The 16564-nt window shown below is 42.5% G+C and overlaps 21 non-coding genes across 21 annotated transcripts; all 21 read left to right on the top strand.

The window, feature by feature from the left end:
- The first annotated feature begins 30 nt into the window (after nt 1-30).
- TRNAA-UGC (transfer RNA alanine (anticodon UGC)) lies at nt 31-102 on the top strand. Its single transcript has one exon. It is a non-coding gene; the product is annotated as a tRNA-Ala (tRNA).
- A 531-nt stretch (nt 103-633) lies between these two features.
- On the top strand, nt 634-705 carry TRNAA-CGC (transfer RNA alanine (anticodon CGC)). The gene has a single exon. It is a non-coding gene; the product is annotated as a tRNA-Ala (tRNA).
- Nucleotides 706-1526: 821 nt separating this feature from the next.
- Nucleotides 1527-1598, top strand: TRNAA-UGC (transfer RNA alanine (anticodon UGC)). Its single transcript has one exon. It is a non-coding gene; the product is annotated as a tRNA-Ala (tRNA).
- A 531-nt stretch (nt 1599-2129) lies between these two features.
- Nucleotides 2130-2201, top strand: TRNAA-CGC (transfer RNA alanine (anticodon CGC)). The gene has a single exon. It is a non-coding gene; the product is annotated as a tRNA-Ala (tRNA).
- Nucleotides 2202-3022: 821 nt separating this feature from the next.
- Nucleotides 3023-3094, top strand: TRNAA-UGC (transfer RNA alanine (anticodon UGC)). Its single transcript has one exon. It is a non-coding gene; the product is annotated as a tRNA-Ala (tRNA).
- A 531-nt stretch (nt 3095-3625) lies between these two features.
- On the top strand, nt 3626-3697 carry TRNAA-CGC (transfer RNA alanine (anticodon CGC)). The gene has a single exon. It is a non-coding gene; the product is annotated as a tRNA-Ala (tRNA).
- An 821-nt stretch (nt 3698-4518) lies between these two features.
- TRNAA-UGC (transfer RNA alanine (anticodon UGC)) lies at nt 4519-4590 on the top strand. Its single transcript has one exon. It is a non-coding gene; the product is annotated as a tRNA-Ala (tRNA).
- Nucleotides 4591-5121: 531 nt separating this feature from the next.
- TRNAA-CGC (transfer RNA alanine (anticodon CGC)) lies at nt 5122-5193 on the top strand. The gene has a single exon. It is a non-coding gene; the product is annotated as a tRNA-Ala (tRNA).
- An 821-nt stretch (nt 5194-6014) lies between these two features.
- Nucleotides 6015-6086, top strand: TRNAA-UGC (transfer RNA alanine (anticodon UGC)). The gene has a single exon. It is a non-coding gene; the product is annotated as a tRNA-Ala (tRNA).
- Nucleotides 6087-6617: 531 nt separating this feature from the next.
- Nucleotides 6618-6689, top strand: TRNAA-UGC (transfer RNA alanine (anticodon UGC)). Its single transcript has one exon. It is a non-coding gene; the product is annotated as a tRNA-Ala (tRNA).
- Nucleotides 6690-8231: 1542 nt separating this feature from the next.
- TRNAA-UGC (transfer RNA alanine (anticodon UGC)) lies at nt 8232-8303 on the top strand. The gene has a single exon. It is a non-coding gene; the product is annotated as a tRNA-Ala (tRNA).
- A 531-nt stretch (nt 8304-8834) lies between these two features.
- Nucleotides 8835-8906, top strand: TRNAA-CGC (transfer RNA alanine (anticodon CGC)). The gene has a single exon. It is a non-coding gene; the product is annotated as a tRNA-Ala (tRNA).
- A 920-nt stretch (nt 8907-9826) lies between these two features.
- Nucleotides 9827-9898, top strand: TRNAA-CGC (transfer RNA alanine (anticodon CGC)). Its single transcript has one exon. It is a non-coding gene; the product is annotated as a tRNA-Ala (tRNA).
- An 822-nt stretch (nt 9899-10720) lies between these two features.
- Nucleotides 10721-10792, top strand: TRNAA-UGC (transfer RNA alanine (anticodon UGC)). The gene has a single exon. It is a non-coding gene; the product is annotated as a tRNA-Ala (tRNA).
- Nucleotides 10793-11323: 531 nt separating this feature from the next.
- Nucleotides 11324-11395, top strand: TRNAA-CGC (transfer RNA alanine (anticodon CGC)). The gene has a single exon. It is a non-coding gene; the product is annotated as a tRNA-Ala (tRNA).
- An 822-nt stretch (nt 11396-12217) lies between these two features.
- Nucleotides 12218-12289, top strand: TRNAA-UGC (transfer RNA alanine (anticodon UGC)). The gene has a single exon. It is a non-coding gene; the product is annotated as a tRNA-Ala (tRNA).
- A 532-nt stretch (nt 12290-12821) lies between these two features.
- Nucleotides 12822-12893, top strand: TRNAA-CGC (transfer RNA alanine (anticodon CGC)). The gene has a single exon. It is a non-coding gene; the product is annotated as a tRNA-Ala (tRNA).
- An 822-nt stretch (nt 12894-13715) lies between these two features.
- TRNAA-UGC (transfer RNA alanine (anticodon UGC)) lies at nt 13716-13787 on the top strand. Its single transcript has one exon. It is a non-coding gene; the product is annotated as a tRNA-Ala (tRNA).
- Nucleotides 13788-14318: 531 nt separating this feature from the next.
- Nucleotides 14319-14390, top strand: TRNAA-CGC (transfer RNA alanine (anticodon CGC)). Its single transcript has one exon. It is a non-coding gene; the product is annotated as a tRNA-Ala (tRNA).
- Nucleotides 14391-15211: 821 nt separating this feature from the next.
- Nucleotides 15212-15283, top strand: TRNAA-UGC (transfer RNA alanine (anticodon UGC)). Its single transcript has one exon. It is a non-coding gene; the product is annotated as a tRNA-Ala (tRNA).
- Nucleotides 15284-15815: 532 nt separating this feature from the next.
- TRNAA-CGC (transfer RNA alanine (anticodon CGC)) lies at nt 15816-15887 on the top strand. The gene has a single exon. It is a non-coding gene; the product is annotated as a tRNA-Ala (tRNA).
- Nucleotides 15888-16564: the final 677 nt, after the last annotated feature.

Genomic DNA, 16564 nt, shown 5'->3' with positions numbered 1-16564 from the left:
GTTTCCGACCCTCCACAAAAACCAAGAGTAGGGGATGTAGCTCAGTGGTAGAGCGCATGCTTTGCATGTATGAGGCCCCGGGTTCAATCCCCGGCATCTCCAACTTAATTGGTTTATTTTGTAGAAAAATGCAAAAAAAAAACTAAAAAACAACCTAATTAATGTACTGGGAAAAATACACAACAAAGGGCCAAACCCATGCGCAATTTCAGTGGCAAATTGTCGAAGATTGGAAGAAAAAGAGTGAGCTGACTTCCCCCTATCTATGTCATTGTAATAAGTTTTGTCTCCATCTTTAATATAAGTGAAGGGGAAAAAATTGCCAAGCTTCTTAAATCTGTCTTCGAAAGAACAAAAAAATAGTAATAATAATCTTGTGAATTATGATTTGATCCAGTGGCAGCAGAGCGAGCAAAAGCAGGAAGGGAATTCAGGAAAGCCAGGCCTGCACTGGAAGCTCTCCTAAATAACGAATAAATAAAAAGTGATTTTTAGGCAGAAGAGCAATATTTTTGTTCTTCTCTGCTATAGCTATACATTTCGACTTCTTGCCTTATTTAGATAACCGAAATGAGGCAAGAATGAATAAACAACCTGTGTGTGATGTCATCAGTCCACCAGCTGTCCTGTCGTGGGGATGTAGCTCAGTGGTAGAGCGCACGCTTCGCATGTGTGAGGCCCCGGGTTCAATCCCCGGTATCTCCAGCGTAGTTTTAGTCATAAAATGAAGTAAAAAAAAATAAGAGTTACAGTTTTAATGCAGAAAAAAGCCAATTGTCACTGAAGCTTCGGTGCAACGGGCTCCGGGAGTGAGAATTGAGTGCCATCCTTCTTACTACAGACTATGGTCCTTTGTACAGAGTGCCACTTTTCCCCAAGTACAAGAGACTCTAAAGACTGTGGAGTTTGGACAGATTTGGTGTTTCTGCATTTTGGAAGGGGGTTTATGGGTGTTTTACTCTCTGTCGGGTCAGGACTTACAGGACAGAGACCTCTATGGCCAGTATGTGTACCTGGATCTGATCTCCAGAAGGTTTCAGCCAGAAGTCAGGGAACAGCCGTGTTAATGTACTGGGAAAAATACACAACAAAGAGTTTCGTCTCCATACACAACAAAGAGCCAAACCCATGCGCAATTTCAGTGGCAAATTGTCAAAGATTGGAAGAAAAAGAGTGAGCTGACTTCCCCCTATCTATGTCATTGTAATAAGTTTCGTCTCCATCTTTAATATAAGTGAAGGGGGAAAAATTGCCAAGCTTCTTAAATCTGTCTACGAAAGAACAAAAAAATAGTAATAATAATCTTGTGAATTATGATTTGATCCAGTGTGTACCTGGATCTGATCTCCAGCAGGTTTCAGCCAAAAGTCAGGGAACCGCCATGTTTCCCATCCTCCCCACAGACTACAATAGCGACCCCCTGCTGCGTTGAGGTGGGCTGAGTGCAAATACTGAGCCATGTGTCTGCTGCTTGGAGAGGAAAAATACATAGAGTGGTTTCCGACCCTCCACAAAAACCAAGAGTAGGGGATGTAGCTCAGTGGTAGAGCGCATGCTTTGCATGTATGAGGCCCCGGGTTCAATCCCCGGCATCTCCAACTTAATTGGTTTATTTTGTAGAAAAATGCAAAAAAAAAACTAAAAAACAACCTAATTAATGTACTGGGAAAAATACACAACAAAGGGCCAAACCCATGCGCAATTTCAGTGGCAAATTGTCGAAGATTGGAAGAAAAAGAGTGAGCTGACTTCCCCCTATCTATGTCATTGTAATAAGTTTTGTCTCCATCTTTAATATAAGTGAAGGGGAAAAAATTGCCAAGCTTCTTAAATCTGTCTTCGAAAGAACAAAAAAATAGTAATAATAATCTTGTGAATTATGATTTGATCCAGTGGCAGCAGAGCGAGCAAAAGCAGGAAGGGAATTCAGGAAAGCCAGGCCTGCACTGGAAGCTCTCCTAAATAACGAATAAATAAAAAGTGATTTTTAGGCAGAAGAGCAATATTTTTGTTCTTCTCTGCTATAGCTATACATTTCGACTTCTTGCCTTATTTAGATAACCGAAATGAGGCAAGAATGAATAAACAACCTGTGTGTGATGTCATCAGTCCACCAGCTGTCCTGTCGTGGGGATGTAGCTCAGTGGTAGAGCGCACGCTTCGCATGTGTGAGGCCCCGGGTTCAATCCCCGGTATCTCCAGCGTAGTTTTAGTCATAAAATGAAGTAAAAAAAAATAAGAGTTACAGTTTTAATGCAGAAAAAAGCCAATTGTCACTGAAGCTTCGGTGCAACGGGCTCCGGGAGTGAGAATTGAGTGCCATCCTCCTTACTACAGACTATGGTCCTTTGTACAGAGTGCCACTTTTCCCCAAGTACAAGAGACTCTAAAGACTGTGGAGTTTGGACAGATTTGGTGTTTCTGCATTTTGGAAGGGGGTTTATGGGTGTTTTACTCTCTGTCGGGTCAGGACTTACAGGACAGAGACCTCTATGGCCAGTATGTGTACCTGGATCTGATCTCCAGAAGGTTTCAGCCAGAAGTCAGGGAACAGCCGTGTTAATGTACTGGGAAAAATACACAACAAAGAGTTTCGTCTCCATACACAACAAAGAGCCAAACCCATGCGCAATTTCAGTGGCAAATTGTCAAAGATTGGAAGAAAAAGAGTGAGCTGACTTCCCCCTATCTATGTCATTGTAATAAGTTTCGTCTCCATCTTTAATATAAGTGAAGGGGGAAAAATTGCCAAGCTTCTTAAATCTGTCTACGAAAGAACAAAAAAATAGTAATAATAATCTTGTGAATTATGATTTGATCCAGTGTGTACCTGGATCTGATCTCCAGCAGGTTTCAGCCAAAAGTCAGGGAACCGCCATGTTTCCCATCCTCCCCACAGACTACAATAGCGACCCCATGCTGCGTTGAGGTGGGCTGAGTGCAAATACTGAGCCATGTGTCTGCTGCTTGGAGAGGAAAAATACATAGAGTGGTTTCCGACCCTCCACAAAAACCAAGAGTAGGGGATGTAGCTCAGTGGTAGAGCGCATGCTTTGCATGTATGAGGCCCCGGGTTCAATCCCCGGCATCTCCAACTTAATTGGTTTGTTTTGTAGAAAAATGCAAAAAAAAAACTAAAAACCAACCTAATTAATGTACTGGGAAAAATACACAACAAAGGGCCAAACCCATGCGCAATTTCAGTGGCAAATTGTCGAAGATTGGAAGAAAAAGAGTGAGCTGACTTCCCCCTATCTATGTCATTGTAATAAGTTTTGTCTCCATCTTTAATATAAGTGAAGGGGAAAAAATTGCCAAGCTTCTTAAATCTGTCTTCGAAAGAACAAAAAAATAGTAATAATAATCTTGTGAATTATGATTTGATCCAGTGGCAGCAGAGCGAGCAAAAGCAGGAAGGGAATTCAGGAAAGCCAGGCCTGCACTGGAAGCTCTCCTAAAGAACGAATAAATAAAAAGTGATTTTTAGGCAGAAGAGCAATATTTTTGTTCTTCTCTGCTATAGCTATACATTTCGACTTCTTGCCTTATTTAGATAACCGAAATGAGGCAAGAATGAATAAACAACCTGTGTGTGATGTCATCAGTCCACCAGCTGTCCTGTCGTGGGGATGTAGCTCAGTGGTAGAGCGCACGCTTCGCATGTGTGATGCCCGGGGTTCAATCCCCGGTATCTCCAGCGTAGTTTTAGTCATAAAATGAAGTAAAAAAAAATAAGAGTTACAGTTTTAATGCAGAAAAAAGCCAATTGTCACTGAAGCTTCGGTGCAACGGGCTCCGGGAGTGAGAATTGAGTGCCATCCTCCTTACTACAGACTATGGTCCTTTGTACAGAGTGCCACTTTTCCCCAAGTACAAGAGACTCTAAAGACTGTGGAGTTTGGACAGATTTGGTGTTTCTGCATTTTGGAAGGGGGTTTATGGGTGTTTTACTCTCTGTCGGGTCAGGACTTACAGGACAGAGACCTCTATGGCCAGTATGTGTACCTGGATCTGATCTCCAGAAGGTTTCAGCCAGAAGTCAGGGAACAGCCGTGTTAATGTACTGGGAAAAATACACAACAAAGAGTTTCGTCTCCATACACAACAAAGAGCCAAACCCATGCGCAATTTCAGTGGCAAATTGTCAAAGATTGGAAGAAAAAGAGTGAGCTGACTTCCCCCTATCTATGTCATTGTAATAAGTTTCGTCTCCATCTTTAATATAAGTGAAGGGGGAAAAATTGCCAAGCTTCTTAAATCTGTCTACGAAAGAACAAAAAAATAGTAATAATAATCTTGTGAATTATGATTTGATCCAGTGTGTACCTGGATCTGATCTCCAGCAGGTTTCAGCCAAAAGTCAGGGAACCGCCATGTTTCCCATCCTCCCCACAGACTACAATAGCGACCCCCTGCTGCGTTGAGGTGGGCTGAGTGCAAATACTGAGCCATGTGTCTGCTGCTTGGAGAGGAAAAATACATAGAGTGGTTTCCGACCCTCCACAAAAACCAAGAGTAGGGGATGTAGCTCAGTGGTAGAGCGCATGCTTTGCAAGTATGAGGCCCCGGGTTCAATCCCCGGCATCTCCAACTTAATTGGTTTATTTTGTAGAAAAATGCAAAAAAAAAACTAAAAAACAACCTAATTAATGTACTGGGAAAAATACACAACAAAGGGCCAAACCCATGCGCAATTTCAGTGGCAAATTGTCGAAGATTGGAAGAAAAAGAGTGAGCTGACTTCCCCCTATCTATGTCATTGTAATAAGTTTTGTCTCCATCTTTAATATAAGTGAAGGGGAAAAAATTGCAAAGCTTCTTAAATCTGTCTTCGAAAGAACAAAAAAATAGTAATAATAATCTTGTGAATTATGATTTGATCCAGTGGCAGCAGAGCGAGCAAAAGCAGGAAGGGAATTCAGGAAAGCCAGGCCTGCACTGGAAGCTCTCCTAAATAACGAATAAATAAAAAGTGATTTTTAGGCAGAAGAGCAATATTTTTGTTCTTCTCTGCTATAGCTATACATTTCGACTTCTTGCCTTATTTAGATAACCGAAATGAGGCAAGAATGAATAAACAACCTGTGTGTGATGTCATCAGTCCACCAGCTGTCCTGTCGTGGGGATGTAGCTCAGTGGTAGAGCGCACGCTTCGCATGTGTGAGGCCCCGGGTTCAATCCCCGGTATCTCCAGCGTAGTTTTAGTCATAAAATGAAGTAAAAAAAAATAAGAGTTACAGTTTTAATGCAGAAAAAAGCCAATTGTCACTGAAGCTTCGGTGCAACGGGCTCCGGGAGTGAGAATTGAGTGCCATCCTCCTTACTACAGACTATGGTCCTTTGTACAGAGTGCCACTTTTCCCCAAGTACAAGAGACTCTAAAGACTGTGGAGTTTGGACAGATTTGGTGTTTCTGCATTTTGGAAGGGGGTTTATGGGTGTTTTACTCTCTGTCGGGTCAGGACTTACAGGACAGAGACCTCTATGGCCAGTATGTGTACCTGGATCTGATCTCCAGAAGGTTTCAGCCAGAAGTCAGGGAACAGCCGTGTTAATGTACTGGGAAAAATACACAACAAAGAGTTTCGTCTCCATACACAACAAAGAGCCAAACCCATGCGCAATTTCAGTGGCAAATTGTCAAAGATTGGAAGAAAAAGAGTGAGCTGACTTCCCCCTATCTATGTCATTGTAATAAGTTTCGTCTCCATCTTTAATATAAGTGAAGGGGGAAAAATTGCCAAGCTTCTTAAATCTGTCTACGAAAGAACAAAAAAATAGTAATAATAATCTTGTGAATTATGATTTGATCCAGTGTGTACCTGGATCTGATCTCCAGCAGGTTTCAGCCAAAAGTCAGGGAACCGCCATGTTTCCCATCCTCCCCACAGACTACAATAGCGACCCCCTGCTGCGCTGAGGTGGGCTGAGTGCAAATACTGAGCCATGTGTCTGCTGCTTGGAGAGGAAAAATACATAGAGTGGTTTCCGACCCTCCACAAAAACCAAGAGTAGGGGATGTAGCTCAGTGGTAGAGCGCATGCTTTGCATGTATGAGGCCCCGGGTTCAATCCCCGGCATCTCCAACTTACTTGGTTTGTTTTGTAGAAAAATGCAAAAAAAAAACTAAAAAACAACCTAATTAATGTACTGGGAAAAATACACAACAAAGGGCCAAACCCATGCGCAATTTCAGTGGCAAATTGTCGAAGATTGGAAGAAAAAGAGTGAGCTGACTTCCCCCTATCTATGTCATTGTAATAAGTTTCGTCTCCATCTTTAATATAAGTGAAGGGGAAAAAATTGCCAAGCTTCTTAAATCTGTCTACGAAAGAACAAAAAAATAGTAATAATAATCTTGTGAATTATGATTTGATCCAGTGGCAGCAGAGCGAGCAAAAGCAGGAAGGGAATTCAGGAAAGCCAGGCCTGCACTGGAAGCTCTCCTAAAGAACGAATAAATAAAAAGTGATTTTTAGGCAGAAGAGCAATATTTTTGTTCTTCTCTGCTATAGCTATACATTTCGACTTCTTGCCTTATTTAGATAACAGAAATGAGGCAAGAATGAATAAACAACCTGTGTGTGATGTCATCAGTCCACCAGCTGTCCTGTCGTGGGGATGTAGCTCAGTGGTAGAGCGCACGCTTTGCATGTGTGAGGCCCCGGGTTCAATCCCCGGTATCTCCAGCGTAGTTTTAGTCATAAAATGAAGTCCAAAAAAAATAAGAGTTACAGTTTTAATGCAGAAAAAAGCCAATTGTCACTGAAGCTTCGGTGCAACGGGCTCCGGGAGTGAGAATTGAGTGCCATCCTCCTTACTACAGACTATGGTCCTTTGTACAGAGTGCCACTTTTCCCCAAGTACAAGAGACTCTAAAGACTGTGGAGTTTGGACAGATTTGGTGTTTCTGCATTTTGGAAGGGGGTTTATGGGTGTTTTACTCTCTGTCGGGTCAGGACTTACAGGACAGAGACCTCTATGGCCAGTATGTGTACCTGGATCTGATCTCCAGAAGGTTTCAGCCAGAAGTCAGGGAACAGCCGTGTTAATGTACTGGGAAAAATACACAACAAAGAGTTTCGTCTCCATACACAACAAAGAGCCAAACCCATGCGCAATTTCAGTGGCAAATTGTCAAAGATTGGAAGAAAAAGAGTGAGCTGACTTCCCCCTATCTATGTCATTGTAATAAGTTTCGTCTCCATCTTTAATATAAGTGAAGGGGGAAAAATTGCCAAGCTTCTTAAATCTGTCTACGAAAGAACAAAAAAATAGTAATAATAATCTTGTGAATTATGATTTGATCCAGTGTGTACCTGGATCTGATCTCCAGCAGGTTTCAGCCAAAAGTCAGGGAACCGCCATGTTTCCCATCCTCCCCACAGACTACAATAGCGACCCCCTGCTGCGCTGAGGTGGGCTGAGTGCAAATACTGAGCCATGTGTCTGCTGCTTGGAGAGGAAAAATACATAGAGTGGTTTCCGACCCTCCACAAAAACCAAGAGTAGGGGATGTAGCTCAGTGGTAGAGCGCATACTACAGACTATGGTCCTTTGTACAGAGTGCCACTTTTCCCCAAGTACAAGAGACTCTAAAGACTGTGGAGTTTGGACAGATTTGGTGTTTCTGCATTTTGGAAGGGGGTTTATGGGTGTTTTACTCTCTGTCGGGTCAGGACTTACAGGACAGAGACCTCTATGGCCAGTATGTGTACCTGGATCTGATCTCCAGAAGGTTTCAGCCAGAAGTCAGGGAACAGCCGTGTTAATGTACTGGGAAAAATACACAACAAAGAGTTTCGTCTCCATACACAACAAAGAGCCAAACCCATGCGCAATTTCAGTGGCAAATTGTCAAAGATTGGAAGAAAAAGAGTGAGCTGACTTCCCCCTATCTATGTCATTGTAATAAGTTTCGTCTCCATCTTTAATATAAGTGAAGGGGGAAAAATTGCCAAGCTTCTTAAATCTGTCTAGGAAAGAACAAAAAAATAGTAATAATAATCTTGTGAATTATGATTTGATCCAGTGTGTACCTGGATCTGATCTCCAGCAGGTTTCAGCCAAAAGTCAGGGAACCGCCATGTTTCCCATCCTCCCCACAGACTACAATAGCGACCCCCTGCTGCGTTGAGGTGGGCTGAGTGCAAATACTGAGCCATGTGTCTGCTGCTTGGAGAGGAAAAATACATAGAGTGGTTTCCGACCCTCCACAAAAACCAAGAGTAGGGGATGTAGCTCAGTGGTAGAGCGCATGCTTTGCATGTATGAGGCCCCGGGTTCAATCCCCGGCATCTCCAACTTAATTGGTTTATTTTGTAGAAAAATGCAAAAAAAAAACTAAAAAACAACCTAATTAATGTACTGGGAAAAATACACAACAAAGGGCCAAACCCATGCGCAATTTCAGTGGCAAATTGTCGAAGATTGGAAGAAAAAGAGTGAGCTGACTTCCCCCTATCTATGTCATTGTAATAAGTTTCGTCTCCATCTTTAATATAAGTGAAGGGGAAAAAATTGCCAAGCTTCTTAAATCTGTCTTCGAAAGAACAAAAAAATAGTAATAATAATCTTGTGAATTATGATTTGATCCAGTGGCAGCAGAGCGAGCAAAAGCAGGAAGGGAATTCAGGAAAGCCAGGCCTGCACTGGAAGCTCTCCTAAAGAACGAATAAATAAAAAGTGATTTTTAGGCAGAAGAGCAATATTTTTGTTCTTCTCTGCTATAGCTATACATTTCGACTTCTTGCCTTATTTAGATAACCGAAATGAGGCAAGAATGAATAAACAACCTGTGTGTGATGTCATCAGTCCACCAGCTGTCCTGTCGTGGGGATGTAGCTCAGTGGTAGAGCGCACGCTTCGCATGTGTGAGGCCCCGGGTTCAATCCCCGGTATCTCCAGCGTAGTTTTAGTCATAAAATGAAGTAAAAAAAAATAAGAGTTACAGTTTTAATGCAGAAAAAAGCCAATTGTCACTGAAGCTTCGGTGCAACGGGCTCCGGGAGTGAGAATTGAGTGCCATCCTCCTTACTACAGACTATGGTCCTTTGTACAGAGTGCCACTTTTCCCCAAGTACAAGAGACTCTAAAGACTGTGGAGTTTGGACAGATTTGGTGTTTCTGCATTTTGGAAGGGGGTTTATGGGTGTTTTACTCTCTGTCGGGTCAGGACTTACAGGACAGAGACCTCTATGGCCAGTATGTGTACCTGGATCTGATCTCCAGAAGGTTTCAGCCAGAAGTCAGGGAACAGCCGTGTTAATGTACTGGGAAAAATACACAACAAAGAGTTTCGTCTCCATACACAACAAAGAGCCAAACCCATGCGCAATTTCAGTGGCAAATTGTCAAAGATTGGAAGAAAAAGAGTGAGCTGACTTCCCCCTATCTATGTCATTGTAATAAGTTTCGTCTCCATCTTTAATATAAGTGAAGGGGGAAAAATTGCCAAGCTTCTTAAATCTGTCTACGAAAGAACAAAAAAATAGTAATAATAATCTTGTGAATTATGATTTGATCCAGTGTGTACCTGGATCTGATCTCCAGCAGGTTTCAGCCAAAAGTCAGGGAACCGCCATGTTTCCCATCCTCCCCACAGACTACAATAGCGACCCCCTGCTGCGTTGAGGTGGGCTGAGTGCAAATACTGAGCCATGTGTCTGCTGCTTGGAGAGGAAAAATACATAGAGTGGTTTCCGACCCTCCACAAAAACCAAGAGTAGGGGATGTAGCTCAGTGGCAGAGCGCATGCTTACCACTGAGGCAAGAATGAATAAACAACCTGTGTGTGATGTCATCAGTCCACCAGCTGTCCTGTCGTGGGGATGTAGCTCAGTGGGAGAGCGCACGCTTCGCATGTGTGAGGCCCTGGGTTCAATCCCCGGTATCTCCAGCATAGTTTTAGTCATAAAATGAAGTTAAAAAAAATAAGAGTTACAGTTTTAATGCAGAAAAAAGCCAATTGTCACTGAAGCTTCGGTGCAACGGGCTCTGGGAGTGAGAATTGAGTGCCATCCTCCTTACTACAGACTATGGTCCTTTGTACAGAGTGCCACTTTTCCCCAAGTACAAGAGACTCTAAAGACTGTGGAGTTTGGACAGATTTGGTGTTTCTGCATTTTGGAAGGGGGTTTATGGGTGTTTTACTCTCTGTCGGGTCAGGACTTACAGGACAGAGACCTCTATGGCCAGTATGTGTACCTGGATCTGATCTCCAGAAGGTTTCAGCCAGAAGTCAGGGAACAGCCGTGTTAATGTACTGGGAAAAATACACAACAAAGAGTTTCGTCTCCATACACAACAAAGAGCCAAACCCATGCGCAATTTCAGTGGCAAATTGTCAAAGATTGGAAGAAAAAGAGTGAGCTGACTTCCCCCTATCTATGTCATTGTAATAAGTTTCGTCTCCATCTTTAATATAAGTGAAGGGGGAAAAATTGCCAAGCTTCTTAAATCTGTCTACGAAAGAACAAAAAAAATAGTAATAATAATCTTGTGAATTATGATTTGATCCAGTGTGTACCTGGATCTGATCTCCAGCAGGTTTCAGCCAAAAGTCAGGGAACCGCCATGTTTCCCATCCTCCCCACAGACTACAATAGTGACCCCCTGCTGCGTTGAGGTGGGCTGAGTGCAAATACTGAGCCATGTGTCTGCTGCTTGGAGAGGAAAAATACATAGAGTGGTTTCCGACCCTCCACAAAAACCAAGAGTAGGGGATGTAGCTCAGTGGTAGAGCGCATGCTTTGCATGTATGAGGCCCCAGGTGCAATCCCCGGCATCTCCAACTTAATTGGTTTGTTTTGTAGAAAAATGCAAAAAAAAAACTAAAAAACAACCTAATTAATGTACTGGGAAAAATACACAACAAAGGGCCAAACCCATGCGCAATTTCAGTGGCAAATTGTCGAAGATTGGAAGAAAAAGAGTGAGCTGACTTCCCCCTATCTATGTCATTGTAATAAGTTTCGTCTCCATCTTTAATATAAGTGAAGGGGAAAAAATTGCCAAGCTTCTTAAATCTGTCTACGAAAGAACAAAAAAATTGTAATAATAATCTTGTGAATTATGATTTGATCCAGTGGCAGCAGAGCGAGCAAAAGCAGGAAGGGAATTCAGGAAAGCCAGGCCTGCACTGGAAGCTCTCCTAAAGAACGAATAAATAAAAAGTGATTTTTAGGCAGAAGAGCAATATTTTTGTTCTTCTCTGCTATAGCTATACATTTCGACTTCTTGCCTTATTTAGATAACCGAAATGAGGCAAGAATGAATAAACAACCTGTGTGTGATGTCATCAGTCCACCAGCTGTCCTGTCGTGGGGATGTAGCTCAGTGGTAGAGCGCACGCTTCGCATGTGTGAGGCCCCGGGTTCAATCCCCGGTATCTCCAGCGTAGTTTTAGTCATAAAATGAAGTCCAAAAAAAATAAGAGTTACAGTTTTAATGCAGAAAAAAGCCAATTGTCACTGAAGCTTCGGTGCAACGGGCTCCGGGAGTGAGAATTGAGTGCCATCCTCCTTACTACAGACTATGGTCCTTTGTACAGAGTGCCACTTTTCCCCAAGTACAAGAGACTCTAAAGACTGTGGAGTTTGGACAGATTTGGTGTTTCTGCATTTTGGAAGGGGGTTTATGGGTGTTTTACTCTCTGTCGGGTCAGGACTTACAGGACAGAGACCTCTATGGCCAGTATGTGTACCTGGATCTGATCTCCAGAAGGTTTCAGCCAGAAGTCAGGGAACAGCCGTGTTAATGTACTGGGAAAAATACACAACAAAGAGTTTCGTCTCCATACACAACAAAGAGCCAAACCCATGCGCAATTTCAGTGGCAAATTGTCAAAGATTGGAAGAAAAAGAGTGAGCTGACTTCCCCCTATCTATGTCATTGTAATAAGTTTCGTCTCCATCTTTAATATAAGTGAAGGGGGAAAAATTGCCAAGCTTCTTAAATCTGTCTACGAAAGAACAAAAAAATAGTAATAATAATCTTGTGAATTATGATTTGATCCAGTGTGTACCTGGATCTGATCTCCAGCAGGTTTCAGCCAAAAGTCAGGGAACCGCCATGTTTCCCATCCTCCCCACAGACTACAATAGCGACCCCCTGCTGCGCTGAGGTGGGCTGAGTGCAAATACTGAGCCATGTGTCTGCTGCTTGGAGAGGAAAAATACATAGAGTGGTTTCCGACCCTCCACAAAAACCAAGCGTAGGGGATGTAGCTCAGTGGTAGAGCGCATGCTTTGCATGTATGAGGCCCCGGGTTCAATCCCCGGCATCTCCAACTTAATTGGTTTGTTTTGTAGAAAAATGCAAAAAAAAAACTAAAAAACAACCTAATTAATGTACTGGGAAAAATACACAACAAAGGGCCAAACCCATGCGCAATTTCAGTGGCAAATTGTCGAAGATTGGAAGAAAAAGAGTGAGCTGACTTCCCCCTATCTATGTCATTGTAATAAGTTTCGTCTCCATCTTTAATATAAGTGAAGGGGAAAAAATTGCCAAGCTTCTTAAATCTGTCTACGAAAGAACAAAAAAAATAGTAATAATAATCTTGTGAATTATGATTTGATCCAGTGGCAGCAGAGCGAGCAAAAGCAGGAAGGGAATTCAGGAAAGCCAGGCCTGCACTGGAAGCTCTCCTAAAGAACGAATAAATAAAAAGTGATTTTTAGGCAGAAGAGCAATATTTTTGTTCTTCTCTGCTATAGCTATACATTTCGACTTCTTGCCTTATTTAGACAACCGAAATGAGGCAAGAATGAATAAACAACCTGTGTGTGATGTCATCAGTCCACCAGCTGTCCTGTCGTGGGGATGTAGCTCAGTGGTAGAGCGCACGCTTCGCATGTGTGAGGCCCCGGGTTCAATCCCCGGTATCTCCAGCGTAGTTTTAGTCATAAAATGAAGTCCAAAAAAAATAAGAGTTACAGTTTTAATGCAGAAAAAAGCCAATTGTCACTGAAGCTTCGGTGCAACGGGCTCCGGGAGTGAGAATTGAGTGCCATCCTCCTTACTACAGACTATGGTCCTTTGTACAGAGTGCCACTTTTCCCCAAGTACAAGAGACTCTAAAGACTGTGGAGTTTGGACAGATTTGGTGTTTCTGCATTTTGGAAGGGGGTTTATGGGTGTTTTACTCTCTGTCGGGTCAGGACTTACAGGACAGAGACCTCTATGGCCAGTATGTGTACCTGGATCTGATCTCCAGAAGGTTTCAGCCAGAAGTCAGGGAACAGCCGTGTTAATGTACTGGGAAAAATACACAACAAAGAGTTTCGTCTCCATACACAACAAAGAGCCAAACCCATGCGCAATTTCAGTGGCAAATTGTCAAAGATTGGAAGAAAAAGAGTGAGCTGACTTCCCCCTATCTATGTCATTGTAATAAGTTTCGTCTCCATCTTTAATATAAGTGAAGGGGGAAAAATTGCCAAGCTTCTTAAATCTGTCTACGAAAGAACAAAAAAATAGTAATAACAATCTTGTGAATTATGATTTGATCCAGTGTGTACCTGGATCTGATCTCCAGCAGGTTTCAGCCAAAAGTCAGGGAACCGCCATGTTTCCCATCCTCCCCACAGACTACAATAGCGACCCCCTGCTGCGCTGAGGTGGGCTGAGTGCAAATACTGAGCCATGTGTCTGCTGCTTGGAGAGGAAAAATACATAGAGTGGTTTCCGACCCTCCACAAAAACCAAGAGTAGGGGATGTAGCTCAGTGGTAGAGCGCATGCTTTGCATGTATGAGGCCCCGGGTTCAATCCCCGGCATCTCCAACTTACTTGGTTTGTTTTGTAGAAAAATGCAAAAAAAAAACTAAAAAACAACCTAATTAATGTACTGGGAAAAATACACAACAAAGGGCCAAACCCATGCGCAATTTCAGTGGCAAATTGTCGAAGATTGGAAGAAAAAGAGTGAGCTGACTTCCCCCTATCTATGTCATTGTAATAAGTTTCGTCTCCATCTTTAATATAAGTGAAGGGGAAAAAATTGCCAAGCTTCTTAAATCTGTCTACGAAAGAACAAAAAAATAGTAATAATAATCTTGTGAATTATGATTTGATCCAGTGGAAGCAGAGCGAGCAAAAGCAGGAAGGGAATTCAGGAAAGCCAGGCCTGCACTGGAAGCTCTCCTAAAGAACGAATAAATAAAAAGTGATTTTTAGGCAGAAGAGCAATATTTTTGTTCTTCTCTGCTATAGCTATACATTTCGACTTCTTGCCTTATTTAGATAACCGAAATGAGGCAAGAATGAATAAACAACCTGTGTGTGATGTCATCAGTCCACCAGCTGTCCTGTTGTGGGGATGTAGCTCAGTGGTAGAGCGCACGCTTCGCATGTGTGAGGCCCCGGGTTCAATCCCCGGTATCTCCAGCGTAGTTTTAGTCATAAAATGAAGTAAAAAAAATAAGAGTTACAGTTTTAATGCAGAAAAAAGCCAATTGTCACTGAAGCTTCAGTGCAACGGGCTCCGGGAGTGAGAATTGAGTGCCATCCTCCTTACTACAGACTATGGTCCTTTGTACAGAGTGCCACTTTTCCCCAAGTACAAGAGACTCTAAAGACTGTGGAGTTTGGACAGATTTGGTGTTTCTGCATTTTGGAAGGGGGTTTATGGGTGTTTTACTCTCTGTCGGGTCAGGACTTACAGGACAGAGACCTCTATGGCCAGTATGTGTACCTGGATCTGATCTCCAGAAGGTTTCAGCCAGAAGTCAGGGAACAGCCGTGTTAATGTACTGGGAAAAATACACAACAAAGAGTTTCGTCTCCATACACAACAAAGAGCCAAACCCATGCGCAATTTCAGTGGCAAATTGTCAAAGATTGGAAGAAAAAGAGTGAGCTGACTTCCCCCTATCTATGTCATTGTAATAAGTTTCGTCTCCATCTTTAATATAAGTGAAGGGGGAAAAATTGCCAAGCTTCTTAAATCTGTCTACGAAAGAACAAAAAAAATAGTAATAATAATCTTGTGAATTATGATTTTATCCAGTGTGTACCTGGATCTGATCTCCAGCAGGTTTCAGCCAAAAGTCAGGGAACCGCCATGTTTCCCATCCTCCCCACAGACTACAATAGTGACCCACTGCTGCGCTGAGGTGGGCTGAGTGCAAATACTGAGCCATGTGTCTGCTGCTTGGCGAGGAAAAATACATAGAGTGGTTTCCGACCCTCCACAAAAACCAAGCGTAGGGGATGTAGCTCAGTGGTAGAGCGCATGCTTTGCATGTATGAGGCCCCGGGTTCAATCCCCGGCATCTCCAACTTAATTGGTTTGTTTTGTAGAAAAATGCAAAAAAAAAACTAAAAAACAACCTAATTAATGTACTGGGAAAAATACACAACAAAGGGCCAAACCCATGCGCAATTTCAGTGGCAAATTGTCGAAGATTGGAAGAAAAAGAGTGAGCTGACTTCCCCCTATCTATGTCATTGTAATAAGTTTCGTCTCCATCTTTAATATAAGTGAAGGGGAAAAAATTGCCAAGCTTCTTAAATCTGTCTACGAAAGAACAAAAAAAATAGTAATAATAATCTTGTGAATTATGATTTGATCCAGTGGCAGCAGAGCGAGCAAAAGCAGGAAGGGAATTCAGGAAAGCCAGGCCTGCACTGGAAGCTCTCCTAAAGAACGAATAAATAAAAAGTGATTTTTAGGCAGAAGAGCAATATTTTTGTTCTTCTCTGCTATAGCTATACATTTCGACTTCTTGCCTTATTTAGACAACCGAAATGAGGCAAGAATGAATAAACAACCTGTGTGTGATGTCATCAGTCCACCAGCTGTCCTGTCGTGGGGATGTAGCTCAGTGGTAGAGCGCACGCTTCGCATGTGTGAGGCCCCGGGTTCAATCCCCGGTATCTCCAGCGTAGTTTTAGTCATAAAATGAAGTCCAAAAAAAATAAGAGTTACAGTTTTAATGCAGAAAAAAGCCAATTGTCACTGAAGCTTCGGTGCAACGGGCTCCGGGAGTGAGAATTGAGTGCCATCCTCCTTACTACAGACTATGGTCCTTTGTACAGAGTGCCACTTTTCCCCAAGTACAAGAGACTCTAAAGACTGTGGAGTTTGGACAGATTTGGTGTTTCTGCATTTTGGAAGGGGGTTTATGGGTGTTTTACTCTCTGTCGGGTCAGGACTTACAGGACAGAGACCTCTATGGCCAGTATGTGTACCTGGATCTGATCTCCAGAAGGTTTCAGCCAGAAGTCAGGGAACAGCCGTGTTAATGTACTGGGAAAAATACACAACAAAGAGTTTCGTCTCCATACACAACAAAGAGCCAAACCCATGCGCAATTTCAGTGGCAAATTGTCAAAGATTGGAAGAAAAAGAGTGAGCTGACTTCCCCCTATCTATGTCATTGTAATAAGTTTCGTCTCCATCTTTAATATAAGTGAAGGGGGAAAAATTGCCAAGCTTCTTAAATCTGTCTAGGAAAGAACAAAAAAATAGTAATAATAATCTTGTGAATTATGATTTGATCCAGTGTGTACCTGGATCTGATCTCCAGCAGGTTTCAGCCAAAAGTCAGGGAACCGCC

This window comes from Spea bombifrons, chromosome 3 (genome assembly GCF_027358695.1).
Source record: "Spea bombifrons isolate aSpeBom1 chromosome 3, aSpeBom1.2.pri, whole genome shotgun sequence".
NCBI lineage: Eukaryota > Metazoa > Chordata > Amphibia > Anura > Pelobatidae > Spea > Spea bombifrons.
The sequence above is the reverse complement of the archived record's forward strand: the minus strand, read 5'-3'. Positions and strand labels throughout refer to the sequence as shown.